The sequence below is a fragment of the Sus scrofa genome, chromosome 4, assembly GCF_000003025.6.
Source record: "Sus scrofa isolate TJ Tabasco breed Duroc chromosome 4, Sscrofa11.1, whole genome shotgun sequence".
Lineage (NCBI taxonomy): Eukaryota > Metazoa > Chordata > Mammalia > Artiodactyla > Suidae > Sus > Sus scrofa.
Window position 1 is genome coordinate 7255272 of NC_010446.5, and position 13717 is coordinate 7268988.

A 13717-nucleotide genomic window follows, 5' to 3' on the forward strand; every position below is an offset into this window, starting at 1 on the left:
ACCACACACAAGTGGCTGGTGAGGGTGACAGACTGGAGGGTGTGCAGGGTGCAGCTGGAAGAGAGGCCGATTATTGAAACAAGGGTGTTCTCCTGTGATTCGAAATTTGATGTCCTGGCAAGGACACCTTGGAGCCAACCCTGATCTGTGGGGGCGACTCTCTGAGACGTGGAAACAGTGATGGCTTCATGAGCTCTGGGGATGCCAGAACAACCTTAGCCGAGAAATGAGGAGGAGGTCAGGAGGCTGCGAGAGATCGGAAGAATAGCCTGGGTTTATTATGTGCGACCAGAGAGCATGCGCTTGATTATGTTTCCTGGGAGGGTACATGCCCTTCACTCAGCCAATAAGGATACGCTGCTCGGGGCTGGGGGTAGGGGGTGCAGCAATAGATGCTCTGAAAATCTCAGTGCCATTCATGGACCAGGGCTGATGGTAGCAGATGGTGCCCCTGAACCGGACATGCTAGGCTCTAGCTGGCAGTATCCAGGTGTCAATGCTTAATTACCATCATTACTATCAGGATAATTACTGTCAGGGGACCGCAGGCCAGAGGGACAGCCAGGGAGACCTGAACTTACAAGCTCTATAGCAGTGGCTAATAGATCACGGTGATGGAAGGGGCCTTAGAGATGAGCAGGTAGCCAACAAGGATGTAGCTTGACTTGTATAACTAGAAAAAATCAAGAGCTGATGAGGAGAGGGCTGAGGCTTGCCATCACGCTGGACGACTTGTGGTCCATCACCCAGTTTCTAGATCTGGGGCAGTTCTCGGACTCAGAGCCCCTTGTTTGAAGGGGAGGGTGACTCCCCGCATGGAAGAGACCTACACAGGCAGCCGGCAAATATAGTAACCACTCCTCCAGCAGGTCCCCATGGAACTTGTGACCATTGTCCAGAGGAGTCCTGTGCTGCAGGAGGGGACCAGCAGCATCTTTTCAGTTCCCTGCTGTCAGCTGACAGCAGAGGGAAAACGCTGGGAAAAACGTTAGCAGGTGGGTCAGCATGAAAGATGCGGGCGTGAGCCGAAAGGAACTGTTGCCACACCGCAGCCCCACTCAGAGGGTCCCTAAATGACAAGGACAATGGAAGGGTGCAGATCTGCGACAGGGCACTTGGGCATCTCAGTTGGGTGGAGGGAAAGGAGAGCCAAGGTAAGGAGTACTCTCTGACTTGGGGCCAGCAGTCAGGGGCTGGATAGAAACCTGGCAAGGAGGCTGGCAGAGGGACTCTCATTACTATGCTCAAGCTGCGAGGGTCTCTGTACCCTGAGGATGCACCTTGCACCTTGAGGATGTGGGTGTGGAGAGCATCCACAGCAGAGAAGGAACTTCACATCCTGGTGGACTGGAAGACTTTTCCAAGGGTGCCATCGTCTCTCATCAGCTGCTCCGGTGCATTCATCCCCATCGAATACAGAGCATTTTATTTATTGTCAGTCTAGAATGTAGACCCTATATAGTCAGAGATTTTTGTCTGTTTTTTTTTTCTCTGCTGTAATCCTTATGACCTAGAACAAACCCAATTACGTGGTCGTTGTTCAGTAAACATCTGTCCAGTGAATGAATACAACACATATGAATCTTTTTTGACACATCTGAATATCTGAATTTCTTCTTAGGATAGTTTCCTAGAAGTACATTTGTCAGATAATGAATTCCATTAAAGCGTAAATTTTATTTTAGTAAATTGATTTCAAATATTGCCATGTATTTAGCTGGGTTTTCAAATCTTTGAGAACTTCTTACATATTGCACAACTGCTTCTGAACTGGTCTGTGCTTCTGCTAGAATTGCTAACTCATCACTTCTGTCCCCTAACAGCACTAATTTGTAAATATTGTCCAGTTGGTGGAAGAATGCCTCCATATTTTGTTCTTATTTATAACATTGAACATTCATTAGCTACTTGATTTTCTTCTGTCTGATAATATTATTTATTCATTTTCCAATTAAAGATTCATCAATTTTTAATGAACTCTTTAAATAAAAATATTAAACACTGGTGTGAAGAATTTAATAGGGAGATTTTTTTTTTTTGGTTTCATGGCTGTCATACATTTTGTAGGTGTTTCTATTCTATAGATATTTATTTAAATTGTAGGATAGCATACCCTTCAGTGTTCTAATTTGTGGCTTCTTCTGTTGCTTTTGTGCTGAGAAAGTCTATCCTCTTCTGTAGAGCAATAAATAGTCTGTGTTTATATCTTGTTTCTTTATACATACAAATCATTAATCTAAACAGGATTTATTTTGCCGTGTAGTAGTGAGAATCTAAATTTGATGTATTTTTTTTTTAGCAAAAGCCATTTTTTACTCTAAGTCCTGAATAATCTATCCCTCCCTATTTATTTATTTGCTATTCTTGCTTTATCATATATTAATTCTTTTTATGTAATGTTCTTTTTTTCTGATGTATGTGCTGTTTCATTGATATGGTCTAACTCAGAGTCAGTTATATGCTAATCGGCTTTAAAATGATGACTTTATTGAGACATAATTCATGTGCCATAAAATGCATCCTTTAAAAATGTATATAGTGGTTTTGTTATGCAACTATCCCCACGAATTTTAGAGCATGTTTTTCATTCCCGAAAGCAATCCGTGCCCATTAGCAGTTCCTCCCCCACTTCACCCCTCCCACCAGCAAACCTCCCCCCGCCCCGCGTGCGCCGAACCACTAATCCACTTTTTTTGGTGTGTGTGTCTTTTTTTGCCTTTTCTAGGGCCGCTCTCGAGGCATATGGAGTTCCCAGGCTAGGGGTCGAATCAGAGCCGTAGCCACCTGCCTACTCCAGAGCCACAGCAACGCGGGATCTGAGCCATATCTGCAACCTACACCATAGCTCACAGCAACGCTGGATCCCCAACCCACTGTGCAAGACCAGGGATCGAACCCGCAACCTCATGGTTCCTAGTCGGATTCATTAACCACTGTGCCATGACGGGAACTCCCCACTTTTCTCTTTCAATGGATTTGCCTATTCTGGACATCTTATATAAATTAAGTTATGTAGTATGTGTTTTTGTGTGTGTGTGTCTGACTTCCTTCTCACAATATAATGTTTCAAGTTCATCCACGTGGTAGCAAGTATCAGTACTCCACTCTTTATTGCCCAGTAATAACCGTTGTGTGGATATAACACTTCTGTTCCCTGGCCATCCGTTAATGGACATTGGGCCGTTTGCATTTGGGGACTGTCAGGAACAATGGCGCTATGACGTTAGGGACCGTGTTTTTGGGTGGACGTATGTTTTCTCTTTTTTGTCTTTTATTCCTAGGAATGAAATTGGTGGGTGACTAGGTAGATAGCTGTTAGAGAAACAGCCAAACCCTTTTTCCAAGTGGCCAGAATCATTTTATGTTTTCATCAGCAGTGTATGAGGGCTTACCTTTCATTGAAAATCTTCTCTTTCTAGTTAGCATCTTTTGAAATTTAAGTTTTTCCTAAAATTAGCTTATAGACTTTCTTTATTTTAATAATTTTTTTTTTTTTTGTCTTTTAGGGCCACACCTGCGTCATATAGAGGTTCCCAGGCTAGGGGTCGAATTGGAGCTGCAGCTGCTGGCTTACACCACAGCCACAGCAACACCAGATCCGAGCTGTGTCTGTGACCTACACCACCGCTCACAGCAATGCTGGATCCTAAACCCACTGAGCAAGGCCAGGGATCAACCTGCATCCTCATGGATACTAGTCAGATTCATTTCCACTGAGCCACGATGGGAACTCCCATTTTAATTTTTTAATTAAAACAAACAACTCAATCAAAAATGGGCAGAAAATCTAAATAGACATTTCTCCAAAGAAGACAGACAGATGGCCAAAAGCACATGAAAAGATGCTCAATATCACTATTATTGGAGAAATGCAAATCAAAACTGCAATGAGGTACCACCTCTTACCAGTCAGAATGGCCATCATCAAAAAGTCTACAAACAATAAATGCTGGAGAGGGTGTGGAGCAAAGGGAACTCTCCTACACTGTTGGTGGGAATGTAAGTTGGTACAACCACTATGGAGAACAGTATGGAGGTTCTTTAAAAAACTAAATATGGAACTACCATATGACCTAGCAATCCCACTCGTGGGAATATATCCAGAGAAAACCATAGTTTGAAAAGATACATGTATCCCAATGTTCACTGCACACTATTCACAATATCAGAACATGGAAGCAACCTAAATGTCCATCGACAGAAGAATGAATAAAGAAGATGTGGTACATATATGCAATGGAATATTACTCAGCCATACAAAAGAACAAAATAGTGCCATTAGCAGCAACATGGATGGACCTAGAGATTATCATACTAAATGAAATAAGTCAGACAGAAAAAGACAAATATCATACAGTGTCACAGTATCACTTATATGTAGAATCTAATAAAAATGGTACAAAAGAACTTATTTACAAAACACAGACTCACAGATTCAAAATCAAACTTGAGGTTACCAAAGGGGAAACTATTGGGAGGAGGGATAAATTAGGAGTTTGGGATTAACGTATACACATACATTAAATAGATAACTAACAAGCACCTGCTATACAGCACAGGGAAATATACTCAGTGTTCTGTAATAACCGACATGGGAAAAGAATCTGAGAAACCAGAGTTCCCATCGTGGCTCAGTGGAAACGAATCTGACTAGTATCTATGAGGACACAGGTTCAAATCCCTGGCCTTGCTCTGTAGGTTAAGGATCCAGTGTTGTTGCGGCTGTGGTGTAGGTCACAGATGTGGCTCGGGTCCCACTTAGCTGTGGTGTAGGCCAGTGGCTACAGCTCCAATTTGATCCCTAGCTTGGGAACCTCCATATGCTGCAGGTGCGGCCCTAAAGAGATGAAAAAAGAATCTGAGAAAGAATGGTTATATGTATAGGTGTAACTGATTCACGTTGCTGTACACGTGAAACTAACACAACAGTGTAAGTCTACTACACTCTAATAAAGTTAACATTTTTTCTAATTCTTCAATATTTTAATGCATTGCTGTATTCTTGCTATTTTTAAAATGAAATTGTTTTCTCAGCTTATTAATTGAAAATGAAATGAAAATCCTTATACACAGTTCTACCTGTGTGTAATTTTGAACACATGATAATTTTTCTCATTTTTAACATTTAAAACCGTTGTAATTATCTTGCATTTTCTACGTTTCATATTCAAGAGATGGCAGTGGTGGTGTATGAAGTTCTTTAAGGGGTTTTTAAAAAATGATCAAATGGGAAAAAAGGGTCTATGAAGCATTTAGAACATTCGGGACGGGCACACAGTAGGGACACCGACAATAGAATCTTTTTTCTCTCTTCCCTCCATACCCCTGTCCCTGGCACGCCTCTTCTCCATTCTTTATGAACAAACTACTTGGGACAACCTGAAACGTGCAGCTTTTATTAATCTGGTGATTTATGAAGTGCAAAAGACATCTTTCTGCGTGTTCCCTTGCTTTGTGTTCCCTAGGATGCTGTCTGCCTTACCGACCTCAAGGCTCTGGAAGGTTTTCTTCTTCCCCTCCTTTCTCTGGCCCCACCTTACTCCCTCTAACTCCCGCCCCAATTGCTCCTCCTTCCCCTCCTCCCCCTTCTCCAATTCTGTGGTTGTGTCTTTTTTTCCTTCTGGAGTCAGCCCTACTCACCATTTAGAACTTCTTACATGTCAAACTTCCCTTATTCTAATGTCTTATTCCTTTACCTGTCTGTTTTGAGATTGAATCCATATCCTTTTCTCTGCGTTGTTTTATTTTCTCGCAGTGGTATTTCTCTTTTATTCCCTTGCAATATTGATTTTAATTGTCATTGTATTTTTAGTCTTACTGAGATATTTCCTGCTTGGAGGCAGTTACCTTTTTTATCTCTTCTAGGTGCTCTTCTTTCTGCTTCCTGTTTGTCTTTTCAAGGAGTATTGTCTTTTGCAAGTTGTTGATGAAACCAACCAAATGGGTATAAGTTAGTTTTTGCTACATTAGAAAAATAAGCGCTACAACCCTTAGTGACTTATTTTTTACTTCCCACTCTTCCGTAGGTTGATTGGGTGGCTTTTCGGCTCCAGGCTGGCTTGGCTGGTTGTGGATGGTCTAGGATTGCATTGCTCATCTGTCTGGCACTTGAAGGTCACTCTTTGTGGGTGGCCTCAGCTGAGACACATCATCGTCTGTCCTCTAGTTCCTAGCGTGGTGCAGTCCTAAGGTGCCACCGAGCAACAAGAAAGGATAAGCATAAATGCACAAAAGCTTTTCAAGTCTTGGTTTGCGTCGCTTTTGCTAAGGTCTCGTTGGTCGAAGTGAAGTCCAAGGCCAGCCCAGAGTTCCATGTGGAAAAGCCCCAACAGCGGGTTGGGAGGGAGGGTATAGAATAATCTATAGTCATGTTTACAAACTCCATGGATGTAATGTTTCCTTGCATTTACTTCAGCAAATCACTTTTAGAGACATGCCCCGCCTCCAGTATGAGGTTGATACCTCCACGGTCTTCTTGAGTGTTCTTTTCGTATTCGTTTCTGAAAGTTTGGTGATGTTTTCATGAGGAAGATCTTGCGAAATGTAGTATTTATCTCCACTTATAACCTCCCTCTGGTTTGCTTTACCATCAGAATGCGATTTACAGCAGTCCTGAGGCAAGGTGCCCTCTCTCCCTCCTGTTCTAGCTGCCCGACGGCCTTCCCGTGGGCCTACCGTTCTGCTTTACCTGGAGACACGTCCTCAGGTGCCAAGCATGGTGTCAGTCGGATGTCATTTGGTGTGACTGAAAATTTTCTAAATCCTCTTTAAATGGTTGTCTGTTGCTCTTGGTTTTCAAAGATGTTTTGAAATTGTGCCTTTTCCTGTCTTCGTGTATACTTTATTAGAGTATCATATGTTAGCTTCACGCATTGTCAAGCAGAGTCTAGAAGAGGAACAGTAATTATGAACATTCCTTAAATGGATGAATACGTTTGGCAGTTACTTCATGTGGGTTCTGTGAGGTGTAACAGAGATGATGCACGTACAGCAGAGGGCAGAGCCCCTCACTCTAGCTGCCTCGCACCTGTTGGGCCTCATTTCACGTCTAAGTGAGAAGATGCGTGGGCAGGGGCCGCCGCATTTAAGCGCGGTCGCTGGGTTATGGAGGAGAGTTTAATGGAGGTGCTAGAAGGACCTGGATGCTGAGTGGTGATCTCTCCCCTCTGGAAGTGCTGACAAGAAGGCTCAGAAAGGACTCTAGCATCAGGTGGGAAGTTAGGTAAATGCTTTTCCAGGTTACTACCCAACGTGCGATTTTCTAATAAAAAAAAATGTGGCCATTTATTCAGTATTTTGGCCCTTTTTTATGGTTTGGTGCTTTTTCATGTTTGGTTTTCCTGAAGCAGAGTTGGTTTCCAAGGTTGTGATCATTTCTGCTGAACCGCAAAGTGATGCGGTCACACACACACGCCCATTCCTTCCAGATGCTTTTCCCACATGCATGATCACAGAACAGTGGGTAGAGTTTCCCGTGCCCTACAGCGCACCCCCACTGGCCAGACTTTCCATTTATAGAAGCTATTTGTATTAACTTTTCCCCCTGACAAGACCTTTTGTGAAGGCCAAATCGGATACTTGTGTGAATATGCTGTTTATTTGGAAAACATCACAGAACTTAGTATTTTTAAAAAATCGTTCCTTATTCAGTGAAGAAAATTTTGCTAGTTTTCTAGCTAAAGTTCTCCTGACATCGTTAAACAGTGTATCAGGGCAGCAATAGTTATGCAGTGACCGGAGGAGTATTTTCTGAATGCCTACTACCCCCTTCTGGTTTGAAGTATTTTGGGGAGATGATATAATTTTAAAAGCAGTTGTACTTATGTTACTGTCTATAGAATCAGCATGTTGCGTGGTCAGAAGACAGACCCTCAAACTCCTCCACCTGATTCTGATTCAGTGAGTCTGAGTGAGGCCGAGGACGTGTTGTTACATACACTCTGGGCGACTCTGATGTAGGGGCTGTGTTAGACGACAGTGTGAGAGATGCCGAGGTGGGGGGAAAGTCAGGCTGAGTCCTCATCTGGACTCTGCCACTTACTAGCCATATAACCTGTTACGTAATTGGCCTCTGACAGCTAATATGTGCTCAAGAAATATCTGCAGAGTCCATGAGCTTTTGTCTGTTTCCTTAGCTTTAATACCAAGATTTAAAAAACAAAACAAAACAAAACACCTGCCATTAGTGCTATGAGTGCTAAGTTAAGTAAGGGATAAATATTTGTACCTTGGCAAATATTGGGGTTAAAAAAAAGATAGTTCTTTGGAGGTGAGTGGATTTTATGTATGTGCTGTTGTTTGGAGCAATAAATATTGGAGAATTTGTGACATTCATCAGAGTCAATGAAGCTGTGCTTAGCCCTTTGCCTTCTGAGATGGTCAAAGGTGACTTTTGTCACACAGATACATGGATAATGTTTAGTGTAGCCTTGATCCAAAATGAGACATCACAGTTAAGCCATGGAAACCACCATCCCCAAAATAACTTAAGTTGTTCACGGTGAAAAATTATTCTTGGTGGAGATGAGTGAAGGAATTACATCATTGCCCCCCACTGTAGGTTTTATTTATTACTTTTAGGTCAAGGTCTTATTTCTCTGGAAAAATGTCATCTATTTAATCAATTAGGATTTATAGAATAACTGATTAGGCAATAAAACTACTTCCACTGTTAACAGGAACACACTTTCTGGAAATAAGAGCAAAGCCCTGTTGGCTATAGTTTTAAGATTTAAGATAATTTTTTTACAACTGGCAATTGGAATATATACAAAATGTAAGTAAAGTGTATCACCTTGAGCTTCTCGAGTGAGGATATTCTAAAAATGTGAAGTAGAAATATTTGAACACGTTGTTATGATACAAAAAGCCTCTGCTGGAGGCTCTCAGTGTTGTGCTGTGGCAAGCAGAGTAACATGTGGAAAGACTGCTGTCTTTGTGGATTTCCACTCCTTCTTTATTCATCATCCGGACTTTTCTGTTTAGACATAATCATGTGACATGCGGTTCGAAGGGAGTTTAGCGATTACAGGCCCCCAGTGCACGCCTCTGCCGCCCAGCCACCGCTGCTGCAGACACTGCTCCTCCAGTTCATGTCTCTTTTCGGTTAAGTCTGTCTGATCCTGGAATTCCTCGGTACCGCGCTCCGAGAAGGCATCACGGAGGACTTCAGGTTGGAAGGTGAAGAGAACGTTTGGCGCTCCCTTATTTAGACTCTGGCAGGTTGCACAGGTGTTCATGGCAGAACAGGATTTCAATTCCAGGTCTTGATCTTGGCACTGTGGGCCATTCTCCTAAACACATGGATGCTGGGAGAGCTCGGGCCAGTGATAAGGAGCTGACATGGGAAGAGTCCTTTTCCTGTGTTCCTGGCGTTGGCTCTCGACCCATTCCACCATTGACTTCCAACAAATCACTTCCTGTTTCTGGGCCTATAAAGATTCATGCCCTTGAAGTTAGGGGTCATTACCCATCTCCTAGGGCTTTTATAAGCATCAGAGGTGGTATTAGATGTCAACGCGTCTTTCACATTTTGAATGTAGGTGAATTTCTGCTGTTACAACAAAATGCATCTTCCTAGAATCTCAAGGCAGCCATTTTCCCCAGGTATCTGAGAGGTATCCTTTTAAGCGGTACGTACGTATTTTATTTTAAGTATTTTAGGTGGACGTTTTCCTGTAATGAGTTATACACTTTACTGATCTTTCACGCATAATACAATAACCGTAATTGGATCTTCTGTATGACTCACTGGCATTACGAAAATTAACTTTCATAAGAAGGGACTCCCTGAGGCATGCTGGAACATGGGTCTCCCCCTGACTGGCTTTGAGTATCTGTGGCTTCTGTGACTTCTCATATCCCTCTTAATGAATTTGCTCAGCCTTCTGTTCTTAACTGGCATTTTTCTTCCTTCCAATCAGCTATCTCCTGGGACTGTCTCTCCTTAATTACTTTTTCTGTCTTGCTGTGGATCAACTAGAGAGATAATCAAGTTTTTGTGAAAGTCAAATCATGGCCCTAAGACCAAGGTTGACATTTTGGGGTGCTCACTCATGCCACGTTTCTTTTTCTTATAACAACCCAGTGAGGCAGGCGAAAATCTTCGAGTCCTCTCGGTCTTGTGCCACGTGACCCATCCTTTGGGCGCCACTCTCGAAACCCATCACGCATCTGACCACGTCTGGCCAGCCCTGTGAGTACCACCTCGTCTAGGCCATCTCGCCTCTCACCTGGCCGCCTGCCTGGCCTCCCGGCTTCTGCATTTGCCCCCTTCCATCTGTTCTCAACACAGCAGCCAGAGTGATGGTTAAGGTCTAAGTCAGTTGCTGTTAATTCTCTGCTCTGTGCCCACAAGGTCCTCCATCTCTCACTCAGCACAAGTCAGGGCCCTCGACGTGGTTTCCCGGGCGTGGCTGGTCTGCCCTCATGACCTCTTTCTCCTCCTCTCCTGTGGCTCCGTCAGGCTCAGCTGCATTTGCCTCCTTTTGGCTCTTCACACTCACCCATCCAAGTCGCAGGGCTTTTGCACTTGCTGTGCCCTCTGCTTGCAGCGTGCACCTGGCTCCCTCATGCCCATCGCCAGGTCTCCGTTCACAGGCCTCCCTAGCTCATGCCCGGGAACAGTCAGTTCCCCTCCATCCTCCTTATCTGTTTTCCTCCACAGCATCTACCGTCTCACATACAATGGCTTAATCATCTATTTTGTCTTTGTCTCTCTTCCTTTAGGAGAACTGTATTTCTTTTTTTTTTTTCTTTTTTCTTTTTTTGTCATTTCATGGGCCGCTCCGTGGCATATGGAGATTCCCAGGCTAGGGGTCAAATCGGAGCTGTAGCCACCGGCCTACACTAGAGCCAGAGCAACACGGGATCTGAGCCACATCTGCAACCTACACCACAGCTCACAGCAACGCCAGATCCTTAACCCACTGAGCAAGGCCAGGGATCAAACCAGCCATCTCATGGTTCCTAGTTGGATTCATTAACCACTGAGCCATGACTGGAACTCCGAGAACTGTATTTCTTACTGCTCTATCCTTTGAGTGCTTAGACCAATGCTTCACGTATTTTAGGTACTTGAGAAGCATTTGTTGAATCTTCAAATGAATGAATGAATGAATGAATGCATGTTATGAACAGACAAGGAAAGTGCCACTTTGGGTTTAAATTGAAGAGACGGAGCTGGGATTCGGAGCTGACACCTGTAGTTTCTAAGATATGTTAGAATTTTATCCAGAGGAATAATAAGTAGACTCTGGATTGGGTTTCCTCCCAGGACTAATGTGAATAAGTGGGGATGGGGTATCTGGTTGGTTCTGTATTTCCCGTGCAAAGGCAGATTTTGTTTTCCTCTGATTCGTGTGATTGTCAGACACAGTCTTTCCTTCCTCCATCCTTTACCCAACTGTCCCTGCTCAGCAAATGGTCCCTGGGTGCCTCTAGGAGCCAGGCGGGCAGGTGGCTGGGAGGTTGCTGCCCTCATCCTGTTCACAGCCTCACCGGGAGAGCGCCAGGATGTTGTGAGAGGCTGTGGATGTCACCCTGCCTGGGAAGCTTATGGAGGCTCTGAGACGGGGAAGCCTTGGTCAGTTCTGAAAAATCCCAGTGAAGCTGGACTCTGTAAGTTGCTTCAGGACAACAGAGCAGCATATCAGAAAGCTCAGCATTTCCGGTGCTGGGGATCTGCAGGAGGGTGAGCAGAGATGCAAACTGTCCCCTCTAGAATGGATGGAGGATAAGCTCCTACTGTATAGCTCAGGGAGCTCTAGCCAGTCTCCCCTGGGATAGACCATGATGGAAAATAATACTAAGAAAGGAATATATGTATTGTACGACCGAGTCACTTTGCTGTTCAGCAGAAATTGGCACAACATGGTAAATCAACTATACTCTAATTAAGAAATTGTGTTACTAACAATAAAAAACAGAGGGCTACGCTGCGGTGAGCGAGAAGGCAGGAAGCAAGCCTGGACCAGGTCTGGAGGTGCCTGGTTTGTTTTGTTTATTTGTTTGTTTTTTAGGGCTGCACCCACAGCATATGGATGTTCCCAGGCTAGGGGTAAATTGGAGCTGCAGCTGCCAGCCCTCCGCCACAGCCACAGCAACGCAGGATCTGATCCGTGTCTGCAACCTACACCGCAGTTCGTGGCAACGCTGGATCCATAACCCACTGAGCGGGGCCAGGGATTGAACCTGTGTCCTCGTGGATACTAGTCGGGTTCGTTACTGCTGAGCCACAAGGAGAGCTCCAGGTACCTTGGTTAGTGTTCTCATTTTCCTTTCTTGGTGAACAATAGCAAGGATTCTTCTGAAAACTGTGAAGGTAATTCTTTTAGAAAACTCTTTTTTTTTTTTTCTTTACAAAAGCCTCCCATGTCAGGAGCATAGGGGTCAACTCCAGCATTAAGACTCCAGATGCCCTCCCTTGGGCTAAGGGAGGTCCCCTCCCCTGGGCTCCCCTAGCATTGTCTGCTCAAAATCATCAGAGAGCCGCCTGTCTCCCCTGGGCTGTGAGCCTGTCGGGGCTAAGGTAGAGTCTCAGAAGTCTGTTTAGCTGACGTGGTCATTTCCCATAGAATTAAACATCAGTCATCCACTGTCAGGGCTGAATTAGTCATCTCTCCTTCAGCAGCGGACTTTCCTTCCTTCCTACAGTATTTCTCCACTCTCCTACTGCTGTTCCCTGAATCACCCAGACTGCTTGTACTTGAACCCCTGTCTTGGGATCTGCCTCTGGGGATGCTCAAAGGCATCATTTACTGAGCCAGGGAACACCAGGCACAACCAGGAGTGCGATGTCCTTGGGGCGATGTCTAGTAGGTGGAATAAGCACACATCCAGAGTGAAGACAGGATTTAGGGACCCTTTGGCATTTGGAGTGCAGTCAGCTCACTGTCTAATGGAAAGGGAGAAAGCAGTTACAGGTAGTTTCAAGGCGGTGGTAACGTGGCTTTAAAGGTAAGGACCAAGACAGCAAGAGCACTGAGGTGGGGTGGAGGATGGGCTCTGGAAAGGTTTCCAGCAGGTGGTGATTGCTGGTCAGGAGAAGGGCATTGGAAGAATGCTCCAGACTGTGGGGGCTGCAGGGGAGGAGGAGGGAGAGCACGTGTAAAGTCTTAAGTAGTGTGTGAAGACAAAGAACTGGGAGTTCCCATTGCATGCAACGGGATCAGCGGTGTCTCTGCAGTGCCAGGACACAGGTTCGATCCCAGGCCAGGCACAGTGGGTAAAAGGATCTGGCATTGCTGCAGCTGCGGTGTGGGTCACAACTGCGGCTCAGATCTGATCCCTGGTCCAGGAACTCCATATGCCAGGGAAAAAGAAAAAAAAAAAGAAGAAGAAAAAAAGATGGCCAGAAAAGGAAAAAAAAAAAGATAAAGAATTGAATATTTTCATCTATAAAAGATCTTAGAGGAGCTATAGAAAAAACTATACGAGGTATCAAAATATAAGATTACATCTTCAGACAGGAAAACCAGAGGCTTGCATCCACTGTCAGAGTACACGTGAGAGTCCCAGGGCAGACTGAGGCGCTGACACACTCGAAGGTGGAACACACACAGCTCACAAAACATACACAGCTGGTTGGTTCTGTTGCTGAAGGTTCATTGCAAGGAGGCTGGAGATAATAACAACAGGTATGGGCGCTGAACGCTTTTTTCCCTTCCGGGGGGGGGGTTGTGGGTATGAGCTAATTCTCACAAGTCTGATGGGGTCA